Below are 7,097 nucleotides of genomic sequence, written 5' to 3' on the forward strand. Positions count from 1 at the left end.
GATTGCCCCTCCTTCTCCAACAGAGCATCTGGTGGATCCGAACTGCGAATCTCTGGGATTGCAGTACAGGTTTTTGCCACTAGGCCACCAGAGCTTCCTAATTGACAAGCATTCTTTATTCAGGAAAGACTTTCCAAACTTCAGATTATGATGTACATGAAATTAAAACAACTCCAAGAAAGCAAAAATAAATTCTTGAGTTTATCCTATCTGGTTTTAAAACCAACTCAAGAGTAGATTTAATGCACTATGGGATGACTTCAAGGGTATTATCCTAGAAAAAAAGCCAAAAGTCATTACAAAGACAGAGGAGAAAGAAAAACCCAAAACAGATGTCAGAACAGAAGAAACTCCAGAAGTTGCAGGAGAATGGAAACAAGTCCCAGTGAAATATGAAATATGAAAATAAGGGGAAGAAAAGCTAAAGGAAGAGAGCTGAACAGACAACCGGTCAGGAAATGCAAGAAGTGGCAAGATGGTGTTGGAAAGCACTATGGTTCTTGTGGAGAACAGTGAGTATGTGGAATGGGGACTTCCTGCCTACCCGGCTACAGGCCCAACAGGATGCTGTCAACATAGTTTGCCACTCCAAGACCCGCAGCAACCCTGAGAACAACGTGGGCCTCATCACGTTGGTCCAATGACTGTGAAGTGCTTATCACACTTACCCCCCAATACTGGCCGTGTTCTGTCTAAGCTCCACACTGTCCAACCCAAGGGCAAGATCACCCTCTGCACTGGCATCCGCGTGGCCCATTTGGTTCTGAAGCTCCGGCAGCACAAGATGTGCATCATTGCCTTCGTGGGAAGCCCTGTGGAAGAAACGAGAAGGATCTGGTGAAACTGGCCAAACGCCTTAAGAAGGAGAAAGTAAATGTTGACATTATCGATTTTGGGGAAGAGGAAGTGAACACAAAAAAACTAACAGCCTTTGTAAACACACTGAATGGCAAAGATGGAACCGGTTCTCACCTGGTGACAGTGCCTCCTGGGCCCAGCCTGGCTGATGCCTTCATCAGTTCTCCAAACCTGGTTGGGGAAGGTGGAGCCATGCTGGGTCTTGGTGCCAGTGACTTTGAGTTTGGAGTGGATGTCAGTGCCGATTCTGAGCTAGCCCTCGCTCTTCCTGTTTCCATGGAAGAGCAGCGGCAGCGGCAGGAGGAAGAAGCAGCATCTGCTGCTGAAGCTGGGATTGCTGCAACGGGAACTGTTGGTGAAAGAGGTGGAATCTCGAGTCCTGAGACTGCAGATTCAGATGATGCCCTGCCGAAGATGACCACCCGCCAGCAGGAGTTTGGTCGTGCTGGACTCCCTGACCTGAGCAGTATGACTGAGGAAGAGCGGATTGTGTATGCCACGCAGACGTCCCTACAGGGAGCAGAAGTTAGCCAGGCAGAATCAGGTGACACTGATGCCAGCTCAGGCATGGATACGTCCAAGTCAGCCAAGGAGGAGGAGGATTATGATGTGATGCAAGACCCCGAGTTCCTTCAGTGTCTTGGAGAACCTTCCTGACGTGGATCCCAACAGTGAAGCCATTTGAAATGCCATGGGCTCCCTGGCCTCCCAGGCCACCAAGGAAGGCCAAAAGGACAAGAAATGAGACTGGAGGGAGAGGGTAGCTGATCCAGAAGCTCACTGGGATGCATAGAATGGAGTAGGGCAGGGCTGATACTCTGTCTGTAACTATTACAGCCTAAATAAAATTTGGCAACTTAGAGAGAGAGAGAGAGCACTGAACAGAAGATTTCAAAGGACAGTGCAAGAAGAAAAAGCATAGCATTATAATTAAATTTGCAAAAAAACCTGGAGTTAGAAACCCCAAAAGGAAGAACATGTTCATACTTTCTCAAGCTAAAAGAAATTCAAGCATTGAGTGGAAATATTGAAGGAGTCTGTGGGCAAAACCTTGAATGATGCAAAAAGCATCAAAAGAAAATCAAAGGAATATACTAAGTCACTATACCAAAAAGCATTGGCAAACACGGCACTATTTCAGGAAGTAGCTTTGAACCAATAGTAATGAAGGAAGAAATTCAGCTGTATTGAAGGCACTGGGTAAAAATAAGGCCCTCAAAACTGATGAAATACCAGTTGAGGTGTTTCAACAAACAGATGCAGCCCTGGGTGAGCTCACCAGTCTATGCAAAGAAATTTAGAAGATAGCTACCTGGCCAACTGAGTGGAGCGATCCATATTTGTTCCCATTCTCTCCCCCACCCCCCAAAAAAGGTGATCCAACAGAATACGGAAATTGTTGAACCATATCATTAATATTACAAGCAAGTAAGATTGTACATCAACAAGAACAGCAAGAAAATCATGTGATTTCAAAAGAGGTTCCATGGTTAGGCGAATTTTGGCTGAAAGCAGAGAATACCAGGTTATCTTTTTGTGTTTTCTTGAATATGCAAAGACTATGTGGATCATAGCAAATTATGGCTAACATTGATAAGAATGGAAATCCCCAAACACTTAATTGTGCTCATGTGAAACCTATACATAGATCAAGAAACTGTTGTGCAAACAGACCAAGGTAACTGCATGGTTTAAAATCAGGAAAGCTGTGCACCTTTCTCCATAACTGTTAAGTCTGTATGATGAGAAAAATCACTGGAGAAGCCGGACTATTTGAAGAGCATGGTATCAGGATTGGAAGAAGATTCATCAATCACCTGCCTTATGCAGAGACAAAACATTGCTTGCAGAAATTGAAGAGGGCTAGACGTCTTTTCTGTAGAAAATCAAAGAGTACAGCCTTCAACATGGATTGCATCCTAACATCAAGGAAAAAAAATCCTCACCACTGAACCTGTAGGCAACATCATGATAGATGGAGAAAAGATTGAAGCTGTCAACAACTTCATTTTACTTGGATCAATAATCATGACATCAGCAGTCACCTAACAATACACTGAAGAAAAAAAAGTATATCTATATCTCTCTATCTATCTATATATCTCTATCTCTATTAGATAATGTGTATCTGACAAGGGATTCATCTCTAAAATCAATAGAAAACCTCAACACTGTAACAAGAAAAAAGACAAACTATCCAATTACAAAGTGGGCAGAGTCTATGAAAAGACGTTTCACCAAAGATATTCAAATGGCAAATAAATATGGGAAGAAATGCTCAAGATTATTAGCTGTTATTGTTCTGGTGGTGGTGTGTCATCTAGCTGAAATCAACTCACAGCTGACCTTCCAGTGGGGTTTCAGAGGCTGCTGTACATTGTACCAGAGGAGATTGTCTAGTCTTTCTCCTGCAGAGCAGCTACTAGAGCCGAACTACATGCCTTTGGGTTGGCAGCACAGCTCCTTTCCCACTAGGCCTGCAGAGCTTCTATTAGCTATAGTTGTGGTTAGGTGCCATCCAGTCAACTATGACTCATAAAACCTGTGAAGAGTGGTTCAAATCCACCAGATGCTCTGCTGGAGAAGGAGGAACAATCTCCTCCTGTACCAGTCAGATCCGATTTGACGGTACACACACACAAAATAATAAAATAAAAAAAATAAATAAATTTTAAAAAAACCTGTGAAGAGCAAGCAACAAATGCTGGTGAGGTTGTGGAGAAACTGGAACCCTTATTCACTCTTGGTGGGAGTGTAAAAATGGTGCAACCACTGTGGAAAGCGGTGTGGTGCTTTCTCAAAAAGTTGCAAATAGAGATACCATTTGACCCAGTAATTCCACTACTGGGAATATACCCCAAAGAGACCATAACTGACATCCAAGCAGGTATATCCACACCCATGTTTATCACGGCTTTGTTCAGAATAGCAAGGAGTCGGAAACAACCTAGGTGCCCATCAACAAACGAATGGATAGAGAAGCTGTGATATATTCACACAATGGAATACTATGCTGCATTGAAAAACAAGGAACTCATGCAATATTATTCAAAATGGATGACCCTGGAGGACATTATGCTGAGTGAAATATCTCAGTCACAAAGGGACAAATGCTGCATGGTGCCACTATTGTAAAATGGGACTGGCTTTGGGGTTGGGGGGAGACTAGGAAAGATGGGATAATTTATGTATACTGCATTGAAACAGATGATGGAGAAAACTGTTTAAAAGGGATATGTGATTAGGTATTATTGTCATGACAGGAGTCCAGAGCGAGGGCTGCATAGTGGAGTGGACCTGGGGGGAGGGATTGTAAAACAATGAAAGAATTTTTCTTTTACTTTTCAAAGAGAAGAGTGTACTGTGGGGGGAGGGGTGGGCAGGGAGAAAAGTGCAACAATGAATGAATGGAAATCCAAAGTCTCTGTAAATTTTCATTAAAATGAATAAAAAAAGACTAAAAAATAAACCCTGTGAACAATGGATCTACACCCTGCCCTGTCCTGGGCCACCCTCACCGTCTCTGATATTCTTGAGCCCGTTGTTTTGGTCCCGTGCCAAGCCATCTGCTTGAGAGTCTTCCTCTCTTTCGCTGACCCTCCTCCAAGCATGACATCTTTTTTCCAAGGACTGGCCTCTCCTGAATATGGACCCAAAATATGTGAGACAAAATTTCACCATCTTTGCCTCTAAGAAACAGCCTGGGTGCATTTTCTCTAAGACATGCTTGTTTGTTCTCTTGGTAGCCCATGCATATTAAGTACTTCTCTCCTTCCTCTAACATCATTGTTGTTATGCGCCATCGAGTTGCCTGTGACTCATAATGACCTTATGTACAACAGCTCTGACCACTGCTCTATCCTGAGCCAATCTTACTGTCTCCAACACACTTGCCCCCATTTCCCTAGTCACTGTGTCAATCCATCTCATCCTGAGTCTCCTTTTCCTGTGCTGACCCTCTACTCTTTCAAGCATGATGTTCTTCTCCAGGGACTGGTCTCTCCTGGCAACATTCCCAAAGTATGTGAGATGGAGCTTCAAAATCCTTGCCTCCAAGGAATAACTTTGTTTTACTCTTCCCAGGACAGACCTGTTTGTTCTCTTGGCAGTCCGTGGTATGTCTAATACTCTTCTCCAGCACCACAACACAAAGGCATCAATTCTTCTTATGTTGTTCTTAGTCATTGTCTGATGTATGACAAGTAATTGGGAAGACCATGGCTTGGATCAGGCACACTTTAGTCTCTAGCCTGATGTCATTGCTCTTCAGCATTCTGTAGGGGTCCCTAACAACAGCTTTTCCTAATGCTATTTTGTCTTTTGATTTCTTGACTGCTGGTGCCAGGAGTACTGACTGTGGAACCCGGCAAGCTGTAATTATCGATAATTTCAATCTCTTCTCCATCTGTCCTGGTGATGCCAATTGGGCCAGTGGTGAGAATCTTTGTCTTCTTGATGTTGAGCTTCAATCCCTATTGAAGACTGTCGTCTTTGACCTTCTGCAGCAAATCATCTTCAGGTCCTACTCAGTTTTAGCAAGCAAAATTGTGTCATCTGCATAATCAAAACAACAGGGAGATATCATCTCACCCAGGGCAACAGTGGCAAAGTTCAACAAGATAGCAAACAACAAATGTTGGTGAAGGTGTGCAGAGACTGGAACTCTCAGACACTGCCGGTGGGAATGCAAACTGGTGCAACCACTGTGGTAAGCAGTTTAATGCTTCCTTAAATAGTTGTAAAAAGAAACCTTGTTAGATCCAGCAATCCCCTCACTAGGCGCCTATCCCAAAGAAATAAAACTGCAAGACAAACTGACATGCACACACTCATGTTTTCTGTGGTGTTATTTACATTAACAAAGACTTGGAAACAAGCCGACTCTGCCGTTGTAAATCATCAGCTGACAGTCTCTTCAGAAACTGTGGTGCATTCACGGAGCTCTGGTAGCAGCTCACACTGAGAAGTGATGCATCACTAAAAAATGATCAAGAGTTTGTGAAATTGTGCACAATGTGGACGAATGTAGAACCAGTTAGGCTGAGTGACATATCAGCCACAGAAAGCCAGCTGTGATAGAACCTCACTTTATAAAGCCACGGGAAGGTCGTACCAGTTTCAGAGCTAACCCATAGCTGACCCTCCAGTGGGTTTTCAGAGGCAGTTAATCACACAGGAGAAGATTGTCCACCCTTCTCCCACACAGCAGCTGGTGGCCTCAAACAGCGTGCCTTCAAGATTGCAGCACAGCTTCTTGCCAGGAGGCCACCAGAGCTCCCTAAAGGAAGGCTTACACAGACAGAATCATTCTTGGTTGGTTAACAAGGATAGGAAAGAAATGAGAAGTGAGTAAAAATTAATAAGTGGATCTATTCAGTGATTGGGGTAATGAGAGTAGGTGTGTCAGAGACAGTGAGGTTGGCACAGGATAGAGCAGGGTTTACGGCTCTTGTACTTGTAGGTCGCTATGAGTCACAAGTGACTTGAAGGCACATAACAACAACAAGTTGAGCGAAGGGAAAGGCAATACACAATAAGAGTTTGGTTAGACATTGTGATTGATTAATTATAGCAATCAAGTGTCATTAATATCAGAAGGAAAATATCTGTGAATGATTGAATGGGAAACCAGTAAGGATTTGTAAACTTTCACTCAAATAAATGAAGAAAAGAAGATTGGTGGAAAAAAATTGAGACAGGAAGACAAAAAGGAATTACCAAGCTCTGGTCTAGTGGTAAGAACCACTCAAAGGCACATGGTTCAAATCCATCAGTTTCTTCTCAGGAAGATGGGCAATCTCCTGTACGATTTACTGCCTCTGAAAACCCACTGGACAGTCAGTTTATGTGACGGTTTCGACTTCATGGCACACAAAACAACAATATACTAACACAGATTAGATTCAGACAAGTCTGTTGTGGAAATTATCCCAGCAAATGCAATATTGGAAAAGACACCTTAAAAATGCAACACCATAACCTGCAGGAGTGGAGCGCCAGTGACCTAATGGGTAAGGAGTCGAGCTGTCAACCTCAAGGCAGACAGTGTGAACCACCAGCAGGTCTAAAGGAAAAAGACAGGAAGCCTCCCGTTTTACAGCCTCTGAGAACTGCAGGAGGGTCAACCATGAGTCAGTTCTGACTTGATGGTGATGAGTGAATGATGAGTCATCATGAGCTAGAGGAGTCTCCATTAGCAGAATGACAGAGAAGCTGTCATCAAATATGTTGTTGTTGTT

At 43.4% G+C, this 7,097-nt stretch overlaps 1 pseudogene; it reads left to right on the forward strand.

The window, feature by feature from the left end:
- Positions 1–475: 475 nt before the first annotated feature.
- LOC102864519 lies at positions 476–1,651 on the forward strand (annotated as a pseudogene).
- Positions 1,652–7,097: the final 5,446 nt, after the last annotated feature.

The sequence above is a fragment of the Elephantulus edwardii genome, unplaced genomic scaffold (genome assembly GCF_000299155.1).
Source record: "Elephantulus edwardii isolate Elephantulus edwardi_28Jun2011 unplaced genomic scaffold, EleEdw1.0 scaffold00011, whole genome shotgun sequence".
NCBI classification, from domain to species: Eukaryota; Metazoa; Chordata; class Mammalia; order Macroscelidea; family Macroscelididae; genus Elephantulus; species Elephantulus edwardii.